The sequence below is a fragment of the Lithobates pipiens genome, unplaced genomic scaffold, assembly GCF_037356315.1.
Source record: "Lithobates pipiens isolate NorthernLeopardFrog02 unplaced genomic scaffold, aLitPip1_a1.2 Scaffold_13, whole genome shotgun sequence".
Taxonomy (NCBI): Eukaryota; Metazoa; Chordata; class Amphibia; order Anura; family Ranidae; genus Lithobates; species Lithobates pipiens.
The window spans coordinates 316,053,620-316,079,668 of NW_027507718.1; positions in this window are offsets into that span (position 1 = coordinate 316,053,620).

Here is a 26,049-nt window from a genome sequence, read left to right on the forward strand (position 1 = left end):
AATTCCTTCGCTATCTTAGAGGTTGACTTCCTTATAATACCTTCCCTATCCAAAATCACCGGTATGATAGAAGATGGGCTATTTACCTTAGCTATTAATGATAAAATTCTCCCCGCCTGTTCCCCCTCTCCAAAGAAAGTCTGCCTCTGAAATAGCCTTTTCTTCTCCTCTTTCTCCAATATCAGTCTCTTATATTCTACTTGATTCTCCACCCACTCCCTATAACTGTCTGTCGATGGAGCCCTCAAGTACCTTTCTTCTGCCCACCTTACATTCTCTTTTGCTGCTGTTTCTTAACCTGAGATTTTTTTTTGATCAGTACCCCCCTAAGAAATGCTTTCAAACTATCCCACATTGTTCCCAATGACGTGGAACCTACATTTATACTTAATAATTCCTTCAAGTTAACTGTCACCTCCTCCGCATTCTCCATTACAGTATCTCTAACCAAAAGGGGTTTCCCCTCGGTTCATACTCCACCTTTTCCATAATCTCTAATGCCTCTTTATTACATAACACCAGATCAATCCTAGACAAGGAAGAATGGATCCTAGAGTGACAAGAGTACTGTTTTGCCATGGGATTCAATCTCCTCCATATATCCACAACCCTGTCTCCTCGCAAAATTGGAATAGTGGGCCACGAGGTCCCACCCTTCCAACTACCTTTTGTGGAAACCTATCTAAGTTTTGATCCATTGTCATATTAAAATCCCCTACCACTATAACTGGAACCCTTGGCTTATCCATAATAAACTTCATCAGCTCACATAAGATTTCTACATTAAATGGTGGAGGAATATACACGTTAGCAATCACACATACTTTATCGTCCATCCCACAAAAAAGAAAAACATATCTACCATTATCATATACCATGCTTTGTCTGCAGGCTAGACCTGTTCCAGAATGTTTCAGAATACTCACCCCTCTTGAATAGGGGGTATACATGGAATGATACTGTATCCTATATTTCCTGTGTTTTAAAACGCAGGTTGTTAAGCATCCCACCAGCAGGCAATTTTCTTTTTTCTCTCCCCCACATAAGATGTACTCCAGACTCGACCACCTCTTTATAACAGCGCCTTTACTGACATCGGCGGTCGCATCGGAGCTAAATCCCATAACGTGGTCGGACCATGCCTCCGTTCAGCTTGATCTAGCACTTGCCTGTTCCACGCCGAGAACCTGTCATTGGAGACTCAATGACTTTCTTCTCCGCAACCCTATTTTTGAGGCACAATTATCCCAAAATTTATCAGAATTTTTCCAACTGAATGAAGGCTCGGTGGAGGAGGTGTCTACCCTATGGGAAGCCCACAAGGCATTTTTTAGAGGTGCATGCATCTCTGCCGGCTCCCGCTTAAAGCGAGACTCGGCAGTTCAGAGGCAGGGTACTCTCTTGCAGCTCCGTAAAGCTGAAAATTGACTTCTGGCTTCCCCTATGGTGACACGCCTACGCACAGTTACATCCCTTCGTGAGCGTTTAAGATCACTAGACATGCAAAAATGCTCTAGGGCCCTAATCTGGGCGAAGCATAAATTGTATGAGTTCGCTAATAAGCCCCATAGGATGCTAGTGAACAAGCTTAAACCACGTCCTTTTCAATCTTATCCTGAATTCCTCCTTCAGGCAGATGGTTCCCCGACTCATTGTCTATTGACGATGTCCAAAGTTTTTGGCACATTTTACGATAAACTGTACAACTGTTTGGCCTCCGACACTAAACACTTATTTACTCAAGAGGCATTTGACTCTTTTTGTTCCCCTTTAAAGCTGCCTAAACTATCACCGTCACAGGTAGCCACCCTAAATGCGGGTATCTCGCCAGAGGAGTTAGCAGCAGTCGTGAAGGAACTGCCCTTACATAAATCTCCTGGGCCTGATGGTTTACCATATCAATATTATAAGACTTTCCTTCCTATCCTCAGCCCCCACTTATTAATAGTGATGGCCGAACGGTTCGCCCGGCGGTCGTTTCGCGGCGAATTTCCGACTTTCGCCGTCCGCGGGTTCGAACGCCTTTTTCCGTCGTTCGCCCCGGCGGACTTACGTGTTTAATGTATACAAGAACTTTAACCTTTCGTGACACGTTTATCATGTGTTACAGGACAACCAATTGAGACATGACAGCTCATGGACACTTGGACATTCCCCCTAACCTATAAATACACCCGATCCGGTGGCCATTTTACATTCTTTCTTCTGTCACTGTAGGGAAAGGATCCTGTGTGGAGTAGGGACAGAGAAAACGCTAGCTATTTGGTACACAAAAGTTCTTTTCAGGACTGGTATAGGTGTTAGGTCAGCAGCCTGAGTTTCTTTTGTCAGTTTAGATAAAGGGACAGAGCGCTGTATGCTGCTATTTTAGGGACAGCTCAGCCAGATTAGTCTTTCTTCATCATCATCATCATCATCATCATTAGCTGTTACTATCAGGTCCACAAAAGAGCTGTTCCAGCTAATCGTTCCAGCCTACTCTTTTTTGCCAATTTGTATAGGGACAGGCAGGAAGCAGTGTGTCAGGCAGTGAGGATAATTTTAAAGACTTGCTGTTACTATTAGTTCCACAAAGGTTCTTTTCAGGACTGGTATCAGTGGTACGGTAATAGGCTTGTACACGTATAATATTCTTTCTTCCAAATATAGAAAGAATATTATACTTGACTGCTGCCCTTCTGCTGCAGTCTGCTAATCATTCACAACTCACTTGTTCCACAAAGCTCTTTATCAGGACTGGTAACTTGGTCTGTCTAGGGTGCTACGGTACATAGGCTTGGGTGCGGTACAGTCTGCTGTTCTGTAAGGACCGCTATCGGTCCACAATACATAGGGTTGCCGTGCACTACTGCTGACCGCTGCCCTATACTGCAGCAGTCCTTCATTGGTATAGGGACTGACGTACAGTCTGCTAATCACTAACACACAACCTGCTTGGTCCACAAAAGTTCTTATAAGGACTGGTAACTTGGTATAGGGTGCTACGGTACATAGGCCTGAGTGCGTTACAGTCTGCTGTTCTGTAAGGACCGCTATCGGTCCACAATACATAGGGTTGCCGTGCACTACTGCTGACCGCTGCCCTATACTGCAGCAGTCCTTCAGCGGTATAGGGACTGACGCACAGTCTGCTAAACACTAACACACAACCTGCTTGGTCCACAAAAGTTTTTATAAGGACTGGTAACTTGGTATAGGGTGCTACGGTACATAGGCCTGAGTGCAGTACAGTCTGCTGTTCTGTAAGGACCGCTATCGGTCCACAATACATAGGGTTGCCGTGCACTACTGCTGACCGCTGCCCTATACTGCAGCAGTCCTTCATTGGTATAGGGACTGACGTACAGTCTGCTAATCACTAACACACAACCTGCTTGGTCCACAAAAGTTCTTATAAGGACTGGTAACTTGGTATAGGGTGCTACGGTACATAGGCCTGAGTGCGTTACAGTCTGCTGTTCTGTAAGGACCGCTATCGGTCCACAATACATAGGGTTGACGTGCACCACTGCTGACCGCTGCCCTATACTGCAGCAGTCCTTCAGCGGTATAGGGACTGACGTACAGTCTGCTAAACACTAATACACAACCTGCTTGGTCCACAAAAGTTCTTATAAGGACTGGTAACTTGGTATAGGGTGCTACGGTACATAGGCTTGAGTGCGGTACAGTCTGCTGTTCTGTAAGGACCGCTATCGGTCCACAATAGATAGGGTTGACGTGCACCACTGCTGACCGCTGCCCTATACTGCAGCAGTCCTTCAGCGGTATAGGGACTGACGCACAGTCTGCTAAACACTAACACACAACCTGCTTGGTCCACAAAAGTTTTTATAAGGACTGGTAACTTGGTATAGGGTGCTACGGTACATAGGCCTGAGTGCAGTACAGTCTGCTGTTCTGTAAGGACCGCTATCGGTCCACAATACATAGGGTTGCCGTGCACTACTGCTGACCGCTGCCCTATACTGCAGCAGTCCTTCATTGGTATAGGGACTGACGTACAGTCTGCTAATCACTAACACACAACCTGCTTGGTCCACAAAAGTTCTTATAAGGACTGGTAACTTGGTATAGGGTGCTACGGTACATAGGCCTGAGTGCGTTACAGTCTGCTGTTCTGTAAGGACCGCTATCGGTCCACAATACATAGGGTTGACGTGCACCACTGCTGACCGCTGCCCTATACTGCAGCAGTCCTTCAGCGGTATAGGGACTGACGTACAGTCTGCTAAACACTAATACACAACCTGCTTGGTCCACAAAAGTTCTTATAAGGACTGGTAACTTGGTATAGGGTGCTACGGTACATAGGCTTGAGTGCGGTACAGTCTGCTGTTCTGTAAGGACCGCTATCGGTCCACAATACATAGGGTTGCCGTGCACTACTGCTGACCGCTGCCCTATACTGCAGCAGTCCTTCATTGGTATAGGGACTGACGTACAGTCTGCTAATCACTAACACACAACCTGCTTGTTCCACAAAAGTTCTTATAAGGACTGGTAACTTGGTATAGGGTGCTACGGTACATAGGCTTGAGTGCGGTACAGTCTGCTGTTCTGTAAGGACCGCTATCGGTCCACAATAGATAGGGTTGACGTGCACCACTGCTGACCGCTGCCCTATACTGCAGCAGTCCTTCAGCGGTATAGGGACTGACGTACAGTCTGCTAAACACTAATACACAACCTGCTTGGTCCACAAAAGTTCTTATAAGGACTGGTAACTTGGTATAGGGTGCTACGGTACATAGGCTTGAGTGCGGTACAGTCTGCTGTTCTGTAAGGACCGCTATCGGTCCACAATAGATAGGGTTGACGTGCACCACTGCTGACCGCTGCCCTATACTGCAGCAGTCCTTCAGCGGTATAGGGACTGACGTACAGTCTGCTAAACACTAATACACAACCTGCTTGGTCCACAAAAGTTCTTATAAGGACTGGTAACTTGGTATAGGGTGCTACGGTACATAGGCTTGAGTGCGGTACAGTCTGCTGTTCTGTAAGGACCGCTATCGGTCCACAATACATAGGGTTGCCGTGCACTACTGCTGACCGCTGCCCTATACTGCAGCAGTCCTTCATTGGTATAGGGACTGACGTACAGTCTGCTAATCACTAACACACAACCTGCTTGTTCCACAAAAGTTCTTATAAGGACTGGTAACTTGGTATAGGGTGCTACGGTACATAGGCTTGAGTGCGGTACAGTCTGCTGTTCTGTAAGGACCGCTATCGGTCCACAATAGATAGGGTTGACGTGCACCACTGCTGACCGCTGCCCTATACTGCAGCAGTCCTTCAGCGGTATAGGGACTGACGTACAGTCTGCTAAACACTAATACACAACCTGCTTGGTCCACAAAAGTTCTTATAAGGACTGGTAACTTGGTATAGGGTGCTACGGTACATAGGCTTGAGTGCGGTACAGTCTGCTGTTCTGTAAGGACCGCTATCGGTCCACAATAGATAGGGTTGACGTGCACCACTGCTGACCGCTGCCCTATACTGCAGCAGTCCTTCAGCGGTATAGGGACTGACGTACAGTCTGCTAAACACTAATACACAACCTGCTTGGTCCACAAAAGTTCTTATAAGGACTGGTAACTTGGTATAGGGTGCTACGGTACATAGGCTTGAGTGCGGTACAGTCTGCTGTTCTGTAAGGACCGCTATAGGTCCACAATAGATAGGGTTGACGTGCACCACTGCTGACCGCTCACCTATACTGCAGCAGTCCTTCAGCGGTATAGGGACTAAGAGTTTTGTCACAGGGTCATTTAAAAAATGACATGCAGAGGAAGAGGCAGGCCCTTCCGCAGGGGTGGTAGGGGTAGGGCAGGAGCAACAGGCTTGAGCCAAAGTGGGAAGTTGCAGAAGGTGCGTTCAATTACTTTAAAGGATGCACCAGACTTGGTTGAGTGGCTCGCTCAGCCTTACTCTTCTGCACCCTCCTCATCCTCTCGATCTGCACCCTCTTCTTCACTCTCTGCTATGTGCACCCCCAAAGACACTACCACCAACAACACGACCACCACCACCACCACCACATACCTTCCGCTTGAGTCACTGGAATTATTTTCCGATCCATATCAAGAGGACATTTCTGATGCGCAGCCACTCTTGGTATTGGATCAGGAAGAGGAGGTAGCAACAAGCGCTACTCAGCAGTCTGACGCCAGTACCCAGATCAGCCCAAGGAGGAGGTTGGTCCCCGGTGTTGCTGCCTACTCTACTTATAGCGGTGGGGAAGGTGACGTTGATGATGACGTGTCTAGTGATGTCACGTGGGTGCCCACAAGAGAGGAAGAGGAGGGGAGTTCAGAGGGAGATATGGACCAGCAGATAGGGAGGAGAAGCAGCAATGACTTACATTGCACAGCAGGGACAAAGCAGACTGCAAATGTATCAGGAGCGAGTCATCGACCATGTACGGTCACATCTGGCGCTCCCAGGACACCGGCACATGGCTCCGCAGTGTGGGCTTTTTTTAACGTGTCCGCTGCTGACAATAGCGTTGCCATCTGCAATCTTTGCAGTCAACGCGTTAGTCGCGGTAAGCCCAATACTCACCTAGGGACGACCGCCTTAAGAAGGCACATGAGCAGCCATCACCGAGCCCAGTGGGAGCAACGGAACACACAAAGCCACACTGCAGGCTCTCACCGTCCAGCCTCGTCTTCTACTTCTCCTTCTCCTCTCTCCTCACAATTGTCCTCCACTCCACCTTCCATCACGCCAAGCTCACATTTTTCTGCAAAAAGGCAGGCTTCCGTGGGCCTAATGTTTGAGCGTAAAAAAATGATGACGCCGGATAACCCTCTTGCCCAACGGTTGGCGGCTGGCTTGTCAGAACTCATAGCCCGCCAACTACTGCCATATAAACTGGTGGACTCGGAGGCCTTTCGCAAATTTGTGGCCATTGGAACACCACAATGGAAGGTCCCAGGAAGGAAGTATTTCTCAGAGAAGGGCATCCCAGAGCTATATGGCCATGTTCAGCGGCAAGTGAATGTATCTCTGGCACACAGTGTCGGTGCCAAGATACATCTGACCACAGACACGTGGTCTAGCAAACACGGGCAGGGAAGGTATATCAGTTTTACTGCCCACTGGGTGAACCTTCTGACGGCCGTCAAGCATGTAACCCGTGGCACCCGTGTAGATTTGGTTTTACCGCCACGGATTGCATGCAGGCCTGACTCTTCTTCTCCTCCTCCTACTCCATCCTCCTCCCTCTCCTCCTCAGCTGCCTCCTCCTTTTCCGCTGCTAGCGTCTCTTCCACTGCACCGCCCAAGCTCCCCAGAACCTATTCCACATGCCAGGTGAGACGTTGCCATGCCGTGCTGCGTCTGTTGTGCCTGGAAGCAAAGAGCCACACTGGCCCGGCACTCCTTTCAGCTTTGCGTTCACAGGCAGATGAGTGGCTAACACCGCTCAATTTGACAGTTGGTAAAGTGGTGTGTGACAACGGTGCCAATCTGCTTAGCGCATTGAAACAGGGCAAAATCACGCACGTGCCGTGCATGGCACACGTCTTAAACTTGGTCGTGCAGCGATTCCTTGTCAAATACCCTGGGGTCCAGGACATCTTGCGGCAGGCAAGGAAAATCTCGGCCCATTTCAGAAGATCTTACACGGCCATGGCTCGCCTTGCTGACATTCAGCGGCGACACCATCTGCCGGTCAGACGTCTTATTTGCGATTGCCCGACGCGATGGAACTCAACCTTCTATATGCTTGATAGGCTGCTCCAGCAGAAACGTGCAGTTAACGTCTACCTGTATGAACTCTGCGAAAGAAACGGTTCTGGGGAGCTGGGTTTTTTTTCACCGCGCCAGTGGCTGCTCATGCGCGACACATGCAGACTTCTGCGGCCATTTGAGGAGATCACCAAACTGGTCAGTCGCAGCCATGGCGCCATCAGTGACATGGTACCTTATGCCTTCTTTCTGGAGCGTGCATTGCGTCGTGTCATTGATCAGGCTGTGGAGGAGCAGGAGCGGGAAGATGAGGAAGTCGCAATGCTGGATGAATTCCCAGGGGGGGCTACTCTATCTGAGACAAGTCAACAACAGGAGTCTGATGAGGAGTCAGAGGAGGATGGTGCCGGGGCGGATGAGCAGGAGCAAGAAGAGCATGCTTTAAACCTTTCTGGGATCCCTGTTGTGCGAGGATGGGGAGAGGAGAATGAAGAGGACGACATTATCCTGGATGATGAGCAGGAGCCAGGCCACCACACCGCTTCCACTTTAGTGCAAATGGGGGCCTTCATGCTCCAGTGTTTTAATAGGGACCCCCGTATAAAAAGCATGAGGGTCAAGGACCAGTACTGGGTGGCAACGTACTTAGACCCCCGGTACAAACACAAAATGGCGGAAATGTTACCGCCGTCGCAGAGGGCTGTCAGAATGCAGCACTTCCAGGCCTTGCTTCGAGAAATGCTGCATTCTGCTTTTGCGTGCGCTGGCAGAGGAGCAATTCCCACTCCCAGAGAAGGATTTGCGGGTACCAATCCAACAGCGCCTGCAAGAAGAGGCCGGTTTGAAGATGTGTTGGTGACTTCGGATATGAGGTCATTCTTTCAGCCGACCCATCGACAGGTGTCATCCGGATCCAGCATCAGGGAACGCCTAGACCGTCAGGTGTCCGACTACATTGGGTTAACGGCCGATGTGGACGCTCTGAGGAGTGATGAACCCCTAGACTACTGGGTGGGCAGGCTTGACCTCTGGCCAGAGCTTGCCCAATTTGCAATCGAACTGTTGGCTTGCCCCTCATCCAGTGTCCTGTCCGAAAGGACGTTCAGCGCAGCAGGGGGGATTGTGACCGATAAGCGTACTCGCCTAGCTCACCACAGTGTTAACTACCTCACATTTCTAAAAATGAATGAGGCATGGATCTCGGAGGAATTCAACACATGTGATCAGTAGACCATGTATATGTCTATAAACAATTTTTGGAATCAAGCACACAGACCTTCTTAATTCATTTGGCTCACTTCCCTGACCCAAAAAAGCACACCGTACTATATGCCCCTACCCTCCTCTTTGAAGAGGTTGAGCGGTGTCATATTTCTACTGGGGCTGCTTATTATGAGGGGTTCCCACCATCCCTGTGCTGTGCTGACTTCCTCCTGGGTGTTCTTATTATGAGGGGCTCCCACCATCCCTGTGCTGTGCTGACTTCCTCCTGGGGGTTCTTATTATGAGGGGATCACACCATCCCTGTGCTGTGCTGACTTCCTCCTGGGGCTGCTTACGGTGCTGCTGTCAGCGCTGTATGTCACGGAGCTGCTGTCAGCGCTGTATGTCACGGAGCTGCTGTCAGCGCTGTATGTCACGGAGCTGCTGTCAGCGCTGTATGTCACGGAGCTGCTGTCAGCGCTGTATGTCACGGAGCTGCTGTCAGCGCTGTATGTCACGGAGCTGCTGTCAGCGCTGTATGTCACGGAGCTGCTGTCAGCGCTGTATGTCACGGAGCTGCTGTCAGCGCTGTATGTCACGGAGCTGCTGTCAGCGCTGTATGTCACGGAGCTGCTGTCAGCGCTGTATGTCACGGAGCTGCTGTCAGCGCTGTATGTCACGGAGCTGCTGTCAGCGCTGTATGTCACGGTGCTGCTGTCAGCGCTGTATGTCACGGAGCTGCTGTCAGCGCTGTATGTCACGGAGCTGCTGTCAGTGCTGTATGTCACGGAGCTGCTGTCAGCGCTGTATGTCACGGAGCTGCTGTCAGCGCTGTATGTCACGGAGCTGCTGTCAGCGCTGTATGTCACGGTGCTGCTGTCAGCGCTGTATGTCACGGAGCTGCTGTCAGCGCTGTATGTCACGGAGCTGCTGTCAGCGCTGTATGTCACGGAGCTGCTGTCAGCGCTGTATGTCACGGAGCTGCTGTCAGCGCTGTATGTCACGGAGCTGCTGTCAGCGCTGTATGTCACGGTGCTGCTGTCAGCGCTGTATGTCACGGAGCTGCTGTCAGCGCTGTATGTCACGGAGCTGCTGTCAGTGCTGTATGTCACGGAGCTGCTGTCAGCGCTGTATGTCACGGAGCTGCTGTCAGCGCTGTATGTCACGGAGCTGCTGTCAGCGCTGTATGTCACGGTGCTGCTGTCAGCGCTGTATGTCACGGAGCTGCTGTCAGCGCTGTATGTCACGGAGCTGCTGTCAGCGCTGTATGTCACGGAGCTGCTGTCAGCGCTGTATGTCACGGAGCTGCTGTCAGCGCTGTATGTCACGGAGCTGCTGTCAGCGCTGTATGTCACGGTGCTGATGTCAGTGCTCTGTATTACGGTGCTGCTGTCAGTGCTCTGTATCTCCTGCACCCTCTTGTTTGCCTACCCTGGTCCCTGACCTTCCCTCTCCTCCATTGCCTTCATTAGCTCCATAGTCCTGAATTGTCAGAACAATTTCCCAAATAAAAAAAAAATGCTTGTAGTTATCGATCCCAAATTCACCTCATACATGTATTATGCTATTGTCCAGGTGGTGGGACTACGTGCTACCCCCTAATAATTACCCCGTGGCCGCAAATTCGACCTAAAGGTTTGCGAAATTCGCCTCCCATTGAAGTCAATGGAGCCCGCGGCGAACGGTCGTTTTCGCGAACGTTTGTGTCCGTTCGCGTTTCGCGTTCGCGAAACGTCCCGTCGGAAGTTCGTCCATCACTACTTATTAAAGCTCTACTCCTCCCTACAAAAAGGGATCGTTCCACATTCACAATTTCTACACGCTCATATCACAGTCCTTCCGAAACCAGGCAAGCCCCCCTCTCTACCAGATAATTACAGACCCATAGCCCTACTCAACTCGGATTATAAAATCTTTACTAAAATCTTAGCCAACAGACTTTCCTCTATGATCCCCACCCTTGTTCATAACGATCAGGTGGGTTTCATTTTGGGTAGGCGAGCAGGCGATAACACTAGACGTGCCATTGATTTAATTGATATGCTTGATAAAACCTCTCGCTCTGCCCTTATTCTTAGCTTAGATGCCCAAAAAGCTTTTGATAGGCTTGGTTGGCCCTACATGTTTGCCACACTTGTGCGTTACGGTTTTTCTGGCTCCTTTATATCGGCTCTCCAGGCCCTCTACTCCCATCCCACCTCACAAGTTCAATTGGCATCCTTCATATCCCCGACATTTACACACAGTAATGGTACGAGACAGGGTTGCCCCCTCTCCCCCTTGCTATTTATATTGTGCCTCGAACCCTTGGCTGCATGCATCCGGGAAAACCCGGACATGAGGGGGGTCTCTTTGCGACGGAAGGAATATAAACTGTCTTTATTTGCAGACGACATACTGCTTACTTTAACAAAACCACACACCTCACTCCCCAACCTCCACGCCCTATTAGATACGTTCGGCAGAATTTCAGGTTATAAAGTTAATACAGCTAAGACTGAAGCCCTCCCCATTCACATCCCTCCCCCACTTCTCGTCGCTTTACAAAACACCTTCCCTTATCATTGGCGCTCTGATTCACTCAAATATTTAGGCATTCATTTAACGGCGTCCTAACGCACACTATACCAAGCCAACTTCCTCTCTTTAATCTCAGAAACGCACAGTCTACTCCGTAAATGGATGGAGTGCCCTCTGTCCCTTTTAGGTAAGATAAATGTTCTCAAAATGGCTATACTCCCCAAATTTCTGTATCTTTTCGAAACCTTACCTATTGCTCTTCCCATGTCTCAGCTTCAAAGTATTCAACGGGCCTTTACTAAATTTATATGGGGAAACAAAGCACATAGAATTGCCCACACGGTTGTCTTTGCTCCGCGCTCACATGGAGGCCTAGGAGCTCCCGATATTGTAAGATATTACTACGTGGTCCACTTATCTGCGATGGTCTCCTGGTCCTCTTATTCTGCAACGAGTCGTTGGGCAGAGATAGAGATGAGTGTCACCGACCCCGTTCATCCTTGTTCTATGTTATGGTCCGACCTATCCTCTTCTATGTCACAACTTAAACGTATCTGCCTAGAACCAATGCTATTTACTTTAGATATTTGGAAAAAATGCCACAAGAAATTCTCTCTCTCTTCCTCCTGCCCACCCCTTTTAAATGTTACTCACAACCCAGACATACCTGACAGTCTGTCTAAGGTGGCTATGACTCCTTGGTCTCGAGCGGGCATTTTCCAACTTCGCCACTTGGTCCACCCGGTGACACGCAAACTTTTGCCCTTTCTAGACCTTCAAAACAAATTCGAAATTCTACAACAGTCCATTTTTGCCTACCTCCAATTTAAACACTATTTTTGCTCCATATCTCCTGCCATGAGCCTAGAGAAACATAATACCTTTGAAGTTTTATGTACCCAGGGCCCCCACCAGAAAGGTCTCATATCCGCTGTATACAAGATTCTCCATGACTCACTACCCCCAACTCTGGACTCTCACCTCTATATGCGGAGATGGGCCAAGATTCTACCCACTGCTATATCTCTCCCTCAGTGGCAGGAGAACTTCCATCTCCAAAGTCTCGAGATGTGTAGAGCAGAAAGAGACTGCCTATAAAGTATTGATGTTTTGGTATAGGACTCCTGAAGTTCTACATAAATATGATCCCTCACTATCCCAGCTATGCTGGAGGTGCCTACAGGATGTAGGCACGCACTACCATATCTTCTGGGATTGTCCACGAATCACACCTTTTTGATCTATCCATTCTCCAATCAGTATTAAAGAGAGCTATCCCACTGAATCCAACGCACTACCTTCTAGGCCTTCCGATCCCGGGTTTCCCTAAATGTGCTAGAAAAATGATGGCTTTTATACTCCTAGCTGCCAAAAGAGTAATACCGGCCCATTGGCTCTCTCCTATACCTCCTACACAAGCACAAGTGGTCTCATCCATTGCTCAAATGCGTAGGATGGAACATTTGACGGCAGTAGTTCATGATTCCCTGCCTAAATTTTCCAAGATATGGGATCCCTGGGATATCTCCCTATTCAACCCGGAACCCTCTGTTGACCCCTCTGCCAACCCTTTCTAGAGTAGCCTCATGGGGATCTGATATTGTGTTTAATATATCATAGCGTATCAGACCAGTGCCTCCCACCCTTACCCACACATTTGGTTTTCTTTTTTCTTTTTTATTATGCAATTATTATTGTATACAGATACATGGTGTATCCTCCTTCTTGTCTCCTATGGTACTTACAACTGTTTTTTTTTTACTTTACTTTTTTGAAACCTGCAAAATGTTGCTCTTACTATGTTTAACCAATGTTACTGACTATTGTAACGTATTTACAACTCTTTTGTACTGTTTAAAAAAAATTCTATAAATATACATTTAAAAAAAAAAACGCAGGTTGTATCTTTTTCAAGATGAGTCTCCTGCATCCCATAACCAAGAAAGAAAGAAAAAAATTACCCGTCTTTTCGCTTGGTCTTTTACCCCCCGTACATTCCATATTTTAACTTTTAGTGAAATTTACAACCTTACTTCTCAATTCTTTATTTACTCTCAATTTATCATTTTCCACTTATTGACAACAAAATTATTCCTTATTTCTATTCTGTGCATTATCTCTTTTTTCCTCCTTTTCCTTCCTTTTCCTCCTTTTCCTTCCTTTTCCTCCTTTTCCTTCCTTTTTCTCCTTTTTCCTTTTGTGTTATATAATGTTCTTTTCCCCCTTCTGTTTTCCTGCGTTTCCTATCTAATATACTTAATAATTTAAGCTTCTGTGTATCCTCCAAACCTTTACCATACCATACATTCTTTTATATCCACCTATCCTTCCACCCCCCTCTTCCACCTTCCTCTCACTTTCATTCTTCCACACACCCTCCCTTTCATCCTTACATTCACCCCCCCCTTTTTATTGCCCTTCTCCCCCCTCCCACCCCACCCCCACCCCACTTGGGGCTCATCTAGGGGGCTTACAAAGTGACCGTTTTTTCCTCCCAGGGTGATATATCCTTCCCACCTGCCCTCCCTCCCACTCCCATTAATTCATTAACATATCTATGTCTTGCTTGCAGTGAGGAGAAAGAGAAAAAAAAAAGGAGGGGGTAAGGGGTAAGGAGAAGATATAAGCAAAACCCCTATCATAGTCCCTGCTTTTAGCCAGGTTTTCTGAAACAAAAAAAGAGGAAGAAAAGTCCCCTTCAGTCAAATCCACAGTCTGTATCCAGTTTCAGCTTCCTTCCTGTCTTCTTCATATCTCACCCCCCCCGTTGTATCTGACATAATTTTTTTTCCAGCCATGACGGCACTTTTGCTGGGTTATTAAATAACCTGGTTTCCCCCAGTGCTATTACTCTCAAACGTGCCGGATAAAGTAATGCATAATTCACTTTAAGATGTTGCAGTCTGCGTTTACATTCTATAAATTTAGCTCTCTGTCTTTGCAACTCGGGGGAAAAATCCGGATATAACGAGATCTTTACACCTTTATATTCTATATTTCTCAGTTCTCTTGCTTTCTGAAGAATGGCAGTCTTATCCCTATAACACAGGAATTTGATAATTAAAGGTCTTGGCTGGTTTCTTACGGACATGGTCCTAAAGGGTATTCTATGTGCCCCTTCAATCGCAAAAATCGCGATAGTATCTCTCCTCCAAATGTATCTTTTATCCACGTTTCCATAAACTCTATGGGATTACTTCCTTCACTTTTCTCGGGGAGGCCTAGTACCCTTATATTTTTCCTACTTATCCTATTTTCCATATTGTCCATTTTATCCAAGCACATATTCAATTGCTCCCTCATTACATGTATCTCCTGTTTCAACGGATATAGTTCATCTTCTGCCTGACTGACTCTCCCCTCCAGAACTGTAGTACGAGTAGATACTTCTTGTATATCACTTTTCAGTTGTAGCACATCTTCCCTTATCTGCTTCAATTGATCCGATAACTAATTTAAAGATAATTTGCAGATATTAATCGCAGATAAAATATCTTTTAAAGCGGGGTTCCACCGCCGTTTTTATTTTTTTTGTAAAATGGCGAGGAGTAAGTTTTATAATTGTTTTACTTACTTTTTATTTTTTCTAGGGTTCCTGCTGCCATTTTTCCATATAGTGCAGACTTTATAAAAACGTCTCCTGGCGTTTTCCATCTTGCCTATGGGCATGTGAAGCCCACAGGCATTGTCTTCCGGGACACTGTGCTGCTGATGTCCCAGCATGCACCGCCCCTTCAATCGCCGGTCTCGCGCATGCACAGATCAAAAAACTTGAGCGCTGACAACAAGAACTCGAGCATGGGCGCCTCACAGACTCCTGGGAAATGAAAAAACGATCCCAGGAGCCAGCGTGGCCAACAGGAAGCGCAGACCTGCTGCTGGAGCACCGCCCATATCCGCAGCCACACCGCCCCTTTCCGGAATCTCCAGGACCAGGAAATTTACAAAAAGAAAAAGACACAAGATGACAGCAGCAAGGTGAGGGGTATATCCAGCAATTAGACAACAAGACAATCCTATAGGCATAGGAGTAGTAATTCGGGTGGAGCTCCGCTTTAAGGATGGCTCTCTTTCTATTGCGCTGATACATCCCTCTGCACCCTTGTTTAATTCTTGTCCACTATCCGTTTCTGTGGGTGACCTTATCACTGGCTCCTGCTCCTCCGCTACTTCTCTTATTGCTGCTGTAGTGGCTATTGGTGCTACTGTTTTTATTGTTTTGATTGCAGATTTCACTGGTACTTCTGTTGCCAAACCCTGGCTTTTCCTCCCCACCGTTTGTGCTACAGTTATAGCCTGCTGCTGCCCTTCTCTCATTTGAGCAAATTTTTTTGGTGTATGGTTTGGTGTGTGAGCATAACGCTCTAATTTGGAAGTGGCTGCAGCAGCAGTCTGCCCTGATAACTGACCTGTCTTCTCCTTGGAGCTACGCAGCATCTGAGTTCCATTTTGTGTGGTTGCCTCCTCTGCCCCCCTTTTCCTGGTCATACCTGGAGTCTGATGTCCACTTTCGCCAGGGGGGTACCGCTCTATCCCACCGCTGCCGCCTTTCCTTCTCTCACCAGGATGCGCATTCGATGGTTCCCTGCGGGAGAGCTATAGGAGGCTTCAACCCTCCTCCACCGTCTCTCTGCTGCTTGGCTCTCCGCCGAACGGCCGTTTCGCGATGTCGCGGCGTCACAGCTTCTCGGTGGATCCTTCCCCTTCCTTCCTCCTCCTCCTCACTGCATCAGACGCTGGAGTGGGCGGGAGGCCTGAGCACGCCTCGACCTCTCACCCCGGGATATGGTCACGCTCCATAATTTTTGATATTAATTGTTTATAATCATATGGTAACCCATCTACATTGTATGTATAAGATATACATTCTTATTGATTGTACCAATTATTATAACTATATTGGATATACACTTATTCATGATTATGCATTTGTATGTTAATCTATACAATAAACTGAATTCTTTATACCACATGCTTCATTCAAAGTCCCAATCCCCTTCCCCTCTTTTTTTGACATATAGATAGGGATTGAGGCAAATGACCTTACCAGGTCACCACCTCATATAAAGTCCCAACTGTTCTCCTTTTTCTTTTACCTAGATTCATTGATCTTACATCCCAGGTTTCTTTGTAGTATTCTTCTTTACAGCATCAGACTTCCCTTTCACTCCTACCATCCACAAATGAGAGTCCTTGCGGCTTTGGCCCAGACATTTCATTAGTTCTGGAGTTACTTGTAATTGCCCTCCGCTCTTCCCCAGTAGCACATTGGGCACCTTTCTGGTCTGGCGGACTCATCTCCCGGTGTCATATCTGTTAGCCCTTTGTTGCTGCTCATGAGGTTTTCTTAACAAAGATACTGGAGTGGGTTGCCATTACCTTTTCAAGTGGATCACGTTTTGTTAAAATTCTCCACTGTGACCTGCCCATCTTGACTGATCCAACACAGAATAGCTTGTATCTTCACTGGATTATTCAAGCCCCTACACCTTGGCAAGACGGTGATCCATTAGGAGGGTACCCCATACAAAAGCCAAGGAAAAAAGGGCAAACTCATCCCTCCAAAAAAAACATGCCAGGCCCTCATTCAAAAATGTATCCCACTCTGCTGAACCAGACTAGGCCACGTGCCCTTAACATGAGGGACCCCCTGGCAAACAAAGCGCCTTATTCTCATGTTGCGGATAAAGGTCTTTTCCCCCAGAAACCTGTCCCAGTGGTTGTTGGTGTCTGTGGGGGCTTATAAGAATTTGAAAGCCCTATAACAATCAGGAGACCCCCAGAAACTTCTCCCCATGTGAATGAGAAAAGGGTACACCAAAAGGTGCCAAATTTACAGCAGAGCGGGGAGGAGGCAGAGAAGCAGAGCTTCCCCTTTTTGGGTGGAGCTCTGCCTTAACTAAAGTCCTTCCTTTTTTAGTGACTGGTAACCCTTTTTCATTTAAAAGTTGTTATTTACCGTTTAAAGCCCAGGGTAATCAAAACCTTTGTGAGCAGACCAAATTTTGAGGTAGCTGGATTCCCCCAATTACTAAATTGTAACTTTTTAATTAAAAGATTACAAGGAAAGCTTAGTTTATTGTATTTTCCATACAATTAATATTATTTACTACATTTTACTAAATGATTTTCTCCTATTTATTTTGAGCACAGAGACGTCAAATATGTCTATATTTTGGTACATATAGTACAGCATAGTATAGTTTTATATTTCTAGATGATAGACATTTTGTACTGTGACCGAGCTCAATAGCTGTAATTTGTATAATAGTAATCTAATTAAATGATCTAAGCTAATTATAATACTACTTATAATAATAATCTGCCTATATACAGTATCTCACAAAAGTGACTACACCCCTCACATCTGAGTGTATAGCTTATATAACAGTGTAAATTTGCTGTCCCCTCAAAATAACTCAACACACATCCATTAATGTCTAAACCACTGGCAACAAAAGTGAGTAGATTCCTAAGTGGGGGAGTGGAATAGGATTCCAGTGGCAACCTGTGCAGCTCTGGGGAACTCAATGCCTAAGAAGGTAAAGTGTTGGAAAATAATGGTGGCCACACAAAATAGCGACACTTTGGGCACAATTTAGACATTTTCACCTAGGGGTGTACTCACTTTTGCTGCCAGCGGTTTAGACATTAATGGCTTTACATTATAGCAAAGTGTAATTTCTTCAGTGTTGTCACATGAAAAGATATAAAAAAAAATGTACAAAAATGTGAGGGGTGTACTCACTTTTGTGAGATACTGTATAAGCACTAAAACAGGTTGAACAAACAAAACAGCTCTGGTCGATCCGACATTAGTACAGCAATCTCCCCTGCTGAGCTATTGTGTTCTAACAGAAGGATGCCCCCTCCCACTAGAACACTCCCATCAGCGCCCTCTGCCATTGGCTGATAGCGCTGATTGGGAGCCGTTTGGCTACTGGTTTTCCAGCATGATCACCTGCCAGAAGCCAGGCAAATGTCCGGTTGCTGCCAGACCATGTACCTTACTCATGGGCCCAATGTTTCCTGACATTGGATCTGTGTGTATGGGGCTTTAAATGAATATCTTCCAGCATGTAGAATTTGACAGAATTATGTTCATTTAGGAGAAGGGGTTTGTAAAGGGTTAAAACAACTACAAAAGGGTTTATAAATCACTTTTTTATATTTCCACCATTAAGAAAATAACTGGCTTGTTTATTTATCAGAAGAAAATATCTTACTTTTTATCTTTAGTTTTAATGTTTTCCCCATAGGAAGCTATTGAATGAATACAATTAAAATAATAATAATGAAGACACACGGAATATTTTACATATTTCTACATTTTCATGCATTTAAAAATGAAAAATGTCAGTTCCAGTTCTTAGTCAGTTGACTAAAGGAGTAATTTACCAAAGCGTCTAGTTTTAGTTTAAGAGTTATTATTATTATTCCACAAAGTATACATAATTATTATTATTATTATACATTTTTTTCAGAAAGAAGGAAAGGTTTGATCCAGACTGTTTTAGCACTGTAATAACTAACTTATTTTTTTTATTTTATTATAGTTTAAATAGTTTGTTAAAGACTGGTAACAATGGGAATTATACCCAGTTGCCCTGGTTCACATGTTATGATCCCTAATAATGGAAATTAGTTATGCTTTAATTTTTGCTCTTTGGGTAAAAAAATTAATAAAATGTAATTAGTTACCCTGATGCAGGGAAATGCATATCTTTATAAGTCAGTGGTATTCCCAAGTGTGACTCAGGCCGCGTACACACGGGCGGACTGTTCGCCCAACTTTGTCCGCTGAACAGTGTTTGGGCGGACAGTCCGCTCGTGTGTGGGCTTTCAGCGGACAGTTTCAGCGGACAGTTTGACGGACAAAGTCTTTCGGAAATTCCGAAAAACTGTCCGCTGAAACTTTGTTTGAGCGAACAGTCCGCCCGTGTGTAGGCTACTTTCGAAATGAGCAAACTGTTCCCGCTCGGAGGGAAGTCTGCTCATTACGAGCGCGTGTGCAGGTAGGCGGGGCCCGCGACGGAGACGTCGCGGGCTCCGCCGCCTGGAATGGACTTAAAGGGGAACCCCAACGCCAAAAAAAATCGGCGTGGGGGTCCCCCCAAAGTCCACAACAGACCCTTGTCCGAGCACGCTACCCGGCCGGCCAGGAAAGGGGGACGAGCGAGCGCGCCCCCCTCCTGAGCCGTACCAGGCCGCGTGCCCTCAACATGGGGGGTGCCTTGGGGAAGGGGGGGCCGCGCGGCCCCCCCACCCCAAAGCACCTTGTCCCCATGTTGATGAGGACAAGGGCCTCTTCCCGACAACCCTGGCCGTTGGTTGTCGGGGTCTGCGGGCGGGGGGCTTATCGGAATCCGGGAGCCCCCTTTAAGAAGGGGGCCCCCGGATACCGGCCCCCCACCCTATGTGAATGAGTATGGGGTACAATGTACCCCTACCCATTCACCTGTAAAATAAAAGTACCCAAAAAAAAACACAACACACGAGAAAAAATATTTTATTGCACAGCTCCGGGGGTCTTCCGTCTTCGGGGGTCTTCTCGCCGGACTCCTCCGCTATCTTCTTGTAGCTCTTTTACTAGCGGAGGAGTCCGGCTTTCTTCCTCCCCGCCGCCGGCCTCTTCTCCCGACTTCGGGGGTCTTGTCCCCCTCTTCGGTTCTTCTGCCGGGCCACCGCGCCTTCTTGTAGCTCTTTTACAGGCGGTGGCCCGGTCTTCTGTCGCCGCCGCCTTCCGTTCTTCTGCCGGGCCACCGCGCCTTCTTATAGCTCTTTTGCAGGCGGTGGCCCGGTCTTCTGTCGCCGCTGTCGCCGTCGCCGCCTTCCGTTCTTCTTCTTCTTCTTGTTCTTCTTCTTCTCCAGGAGATGTTGACACGACGCTCTCTCCGGCCGGAATGCCAGAGCCGCCCTGCGCTGCCACTTATATAGTGACAATGGGGCGGTGTCACATGGTATATGGCACATGGGTTGGTCACATGGGTTGATGTCACATGGTGACCCCGCCCCCTTACGACGTCATAGTCCCCATGTGACATCAACCCATGTGACCAACCCATGTGACATATACCATGTGACACCGCCCCATTGTCACTATATAAGTGGCAGCGCAGGGCGGCTCTGGCATTCCGGCCGGAGAGAGCGTCGTGTCAACATCTCCTGGAGAAGAAGAAGAACAAGAAGAAGAAGAAGAACGGAAGGCGGCGGCGACCCCCCTTCCCCAAGGCACCCCCCATGTTGAGGGCACGCGGCCTGGTACGGCTCAGGAGGGGGGGCGCGCTCGCTCGCCCCCCTTTCCTGGCCGGCCGGGTAGCGTGCTCGGACAAGGGTCTGTTGTGGACTTTGGGGGGACCCCCACGCCGATTTTTTTTGGCGTTGGGGTTCCCCTTTAAGTCCATTCCAGGCGGCGGAGCCCGCGACGTCTCCGTCGCGGGCCCCGCCTACCTGCACACGCGCTCGAAATGGGCGGGCTTGCCTCCGCCTTACGTGGGCGAGTCCGTTCATTTCAAAAGTTGAGCGAACTGTTTGGCAAACAGTTCGCTGAAACAGTCCGCTCGTGTGTGGGCAAGTCCGCTCATGCAAATTTTGAGCGGACTGTTTGCCGAAACTGTTTGACGAACAAGGTTGGGCGAACAGTCCGCGCGTGTGTACGCGGCCTCAGGGTTAATTTTCAGTACCAAAAGCGGTAACCATGAGCCACACTTGAGAACGCATTGCAGGATCCCAGGCAAAGTTACTTACCTTGTCCCCAGGATCCTGGTATGTCTCCCCGCTGTGTGTGTGAGCCGTATCTTCCGCCGGATCTATCACAGTGCCAAGCTCCGCTCCCAGCTAAGGCCAAATTCTGGATAGATGTCTCCAGATGCAGCCTCACAGCCAGCCACAGCACTGATTCTGGGGAGGACACTAGAGAACTACCTGACAGCATTGAGGTGTTTCCAACTAACAATCAGCCAGTTATGGACACAATACTAAAGGACATGTTACTGTCCCTAAGGAGTTCAAGCTAAACTGACATGCTGTCATGCATGCAAAAGTTCAATAAGGAGTTACAGGCTGTAGCATCCAGAGTGGGGCACATTGAAAACAAGATGGGGAGTTTGCATCCTGGCAGACACATGGAGGTAGGCAAGATGGTGCTGGCCGTTCATCCACCCCGGGCCCATAATACACACTCCACTCCTGCTAACTCTGCATCTGTCAACAAAAATAGTGGGTCCCCAGACATCCAGCAATCCTACCCTAATACCCCTCAATCTGCAAGCCCAGCTAAGGCCAAATTCTGGATAGATGTCTCCGGATGCAGCCCCACAGCCAACCACAGCACTGATTCTGGGGAGGACACTAGAGAACTACCTGACAGCATTGAGGTGTTCCCAACGAACAATCAGCCAGTTATGGACACAGTACTAAAGGACATGTTACTGTCCCTAAGGAGTTCAAGCTAAACTGACATGCTGTCATGCATGCAAAAGTTCAATAAGGAGTTACAGGCTGTAGAATCCAGAGTGGGGCACATTGAAAACAAGATGGGGGAGTTTTCAGATACTGTGAACAATTTGATAAATGCTCATGATGAAAAAGAGGAGGTAATAGATGGGCTTGAATCCATAATGGCTGACATAGAGGACAGAAGCAGACGGAATAACCTAAAAATCTGAGGAATCCCAGAGTCTCAACAGCAAAGAGATCTACGTGAGCAAACCACCACTTTGTTTAAGGAAATTATTCCTGACCTCATGGATCTAGATGTGATCATAGACAGGATCCATCGCCTGCCAAAACCCTCATACCTCCCAGACCAGGTCCCTAGGGATGTAATACTACGGTTACATTTTTACCATACAAAAGAAAAATTGATGTCTGCAATGCGCACTAAGGATATTATTCCTCCACAGAATCAAAATCTGCAATTTTTTGCAGATCTATCACAGTACACCCTTCTAAAATGAAGAAACCTCACCACAATTACCAAAGCCCTCAGGAACCATAGGATCAACTACAGATGGGGCTTCCCCACAAAAATCACGATTACCAAAGAGGGTCATACTTTCATCATAGACTCCCTGGAAAAAGGTCTGTCTCTGCGTAAGGAATGGCAGATACTTCCAGAGCCTGTCAGCAGGCTTGGCTCCCCTGGGAGGGTTCCCCATGCAGATTCTGGATGGCAAAAGGTTACAGCCAAAAATGTTAAAAGGCACTGACTACCTGGAAAGCTAACAAGCATTATTCTTTGTTCTGTGGGGGGAGCAGCCTCTCTCCACTCATGAACTCACCCCTTGATAATACTTGAGCAGCTAATGCTGCATACGGGTATAAAATATCCATACTTGAATCACATCGCTCACTTGAAAAGTTCAAACATGTTATTCAATGTTCAAGTTTCTATGTTTACAGTCGGTTTTATTTTTCTTCTTGTTATGTTTTTCCACCACATTCAGAACTTACAGCTTCCTGTACTTTACAGTTCTCAGAGGAAGCCCCTATTGCTTCTCCCAGCTCAACGCCTCCAAAGAGACTTCACCAGCAGAGCCGGGCTAGAAAGATGTCTGCACTTCAAACTGTGAGTACAACAAATCTTTGGTCTGCACTAGTACCTAACAAAAGAACGTATACCAGCTCTGACCACTTGACGACCCTCTCCACCCACAAAAGGATTTATATGAACACAAAATATCAAGCATTTAAATCCACTTTGTCCACATGGGGGTGACATTTCTTTCTATAAATACCAAAAGACTTAACCATCCTGTCAAATGTAAGTCATTATGGAAGGAAGCTCCACAATTTAAAAGCGATGTCCTATGTGCTCAGAAAACACACTTTAATAGTCTGTCCCCCCAAAATGCACATAACTTTACTGCTAACGCAGATTAAAAATTGCAACAATGGACACTGTCTCATTTCAACTCCATGAAGTGTATGCAGACCCACAAGGACGGTTCGTAATATTAATTTGCGATATCAACTCCTCAACATACACTATTGTGAACCTCTATGCCCAGAATACCAACCAAATATGCTTTCTTAACAGAAATTTTGTGAATATACGGGCTCTGGTTATCTGTGGGGACTTCAACCTTATCCCAGACTCACAACTCGATTCCGCTTCTACCCTCTCTAGGAGAACCAAAATGCTTCAAAACACCATACATCAGCAAAACGTATTCGACGCCTAGGGATGCCTACACACAGGGGAAAAGGACTTCACCTTTTTTTCTTTACCACATAGGTCATACTCATGAATTAATCTATTCCTAGTAGACCAATGGACCTTGTTTAGAACTGTAGCAACATCCATAAACAATATTACATGGTCAAAGCACGCGTCTGTGGTGCTGGCAATTAGTGACTCATTCTTCTCTAACCCTGTTCCCATCTGGAGAGTTAACCCACTTCTTTTACAGGAGAAACCCACTAAAACTATATTGGAACAACATTTAATGCAATATTTTAGCGATAATGTAAATTCTGTGGATGATAAGTTTACATTGTGGAATGCCCATAAGGTGTTCATGAGGGGTATTTTTATTAAACTGGGGGCAAGGAGAAAGAGGCAGCATTAACAGCAAATACAAGATCTCACAACCAAAATTCATAACTTAGAAATCAGCAAACAAACAAAAACCTACACCCTCAATTTCAAAACAATTATCTCAATACCATTATGATCTTCAATTGTTTTCAGTTCAAGTCTACCAGACGTATAAATATGAAATATTATGTAAACGGTAACAGGACAGGAAAACTCCTAGCACAATGCTTATGGGGCTACAGGTACAAAATCAAGATACAGTACATCCAACACCAGATAATTAAAGATAAGCACCAACACCCACAAAAAATTGCCGACATATTTAGCCATTATTATGGATCTCTATACAACTTAATAGATGATCCAAATACCATTCAACCAACTTCCGAGGCTATTCTGAAGAAAGTGTCTCTTCCCCATTAAACTCCAACACAACTACAGCACCTTAATTCCCCCTTCACAATCCAGGAAGTATCTCATACTATAGATACACTACCACTAAACAAGTCCCCATGCCCAGACAGATACATAGGAGAATACTACAAAACATTCAAGAACATCCTCTCACCCCAACTAACCAAAATTTTCAACGCTGCAGCTGCCTCTTCTTTCTTCCCATCAGAAATGTTGAGAGCACTTGTGATCACCCTGCCTAAATCAAGGAAGGAACCGTCTCTTCCACAGAATTTCAGGCTGATATCATTACTTAATAACGACCTGAAACTATATGCCAAACTGATTGCACTAAGCCCTTGTAAACACGATCGGAGATTCTGATGACCAAATCCGTCTGAGTTATACCGACGGATTCATTCCAGACCCGGTCCGGAAGTGATGTTGCATGCACACGGTCGGACCAAGTTGTCGGAATTTGCGGTTGCCAAGAACGCGGTGACGTAAGCCGTGTACGGCGGGCCTAGAAAAGGGAAGTTCAGCACCCTGTCCAGCACCCTTTGGGCTCCTTCTGCTGATCTTGTGTTAGTAGAAGTTTGGTGAGAGATGATTCATGCTTTTCAGATTAGTGATTCAGATTGCTACTGCTCTTCGGTTTGTGCTTGTTTGTGCGTATCTGATAATCAGTGCATGCAGTCAGTAAGTATTTGTTTCTCATTGTGGACTATATCTTGGTATAGTACGCTTTGAAATTTCTTATTGTCTGCTTGCTTCTGCTATTCAGGTCGTTCTTTCAGGCCTTGCTGTTTATCGGTGCTTTCTGTTGTCCGTTCTGACGAGCCGACCGTTTTGAAACCATGTTTCGTCTACGTACTCATCATAGAGTTTGTGCTGTGCAGGGGCTTCATGTTGGGGTTGTTACTTTGACACAAGCCCGGTCCATGAACAGGGAGGGGAGGCGTTTGTGGACCAAGAATTGGTTGCGCCAGCGTGACCAGTTCTCACACATGCCTTTGCTCCGTGAGATCCTGGAGAATAATCCTGATAATTTCAGGAATTATCTCCGGATGACGGACCCCAATTTTCACCGTCTGCTGGCTTTGCTGACCCCTTATATGACCAGGCAGGATACCTGCATGCGGCAAGCCATCACTCCGGAGCAGAGGCTCATCGCCACGTTGCGCTACTTGGCGACAGGGAGAAGCCTTCAGGACCTCAAGTTCTCTACAGGCATCTCCCCCCAGGCTCTGGGAATCATTATTCCAGAGACCTGTTCTGCCATCATTCAGGTCCTGCAAAAGGACTATATGAAGGTAAGTTTTATCCTTTAACATCACATTCTATGTATTTCATGATTGCTAATGTCTTGCATTTCTTTCCTCATTCCCTAATTACCATCATTGCAATATGCTCTAATTCATATACTCTGCCCCTTTGTCCTCAGGCATATTTGCCTCACTAACTTCCCCACCATGCTCTTCTTGGCCCATAAAACTATAGTCTAGTCACTTACCAATGTTTTTTGTCAGCTCCATAGTATTGTTTTCCCCTAAACACCCCCTATAATGTCTACAAATGTGATGTGTGTGCTTCAATTCATGCAGAGTCACTTTTTAAAATTTTTGGGGTTGTGCCAAACTCATTGGGAACCCCCCTCCCCCCAACTGTTAGCTCAGCTGATAGCAATC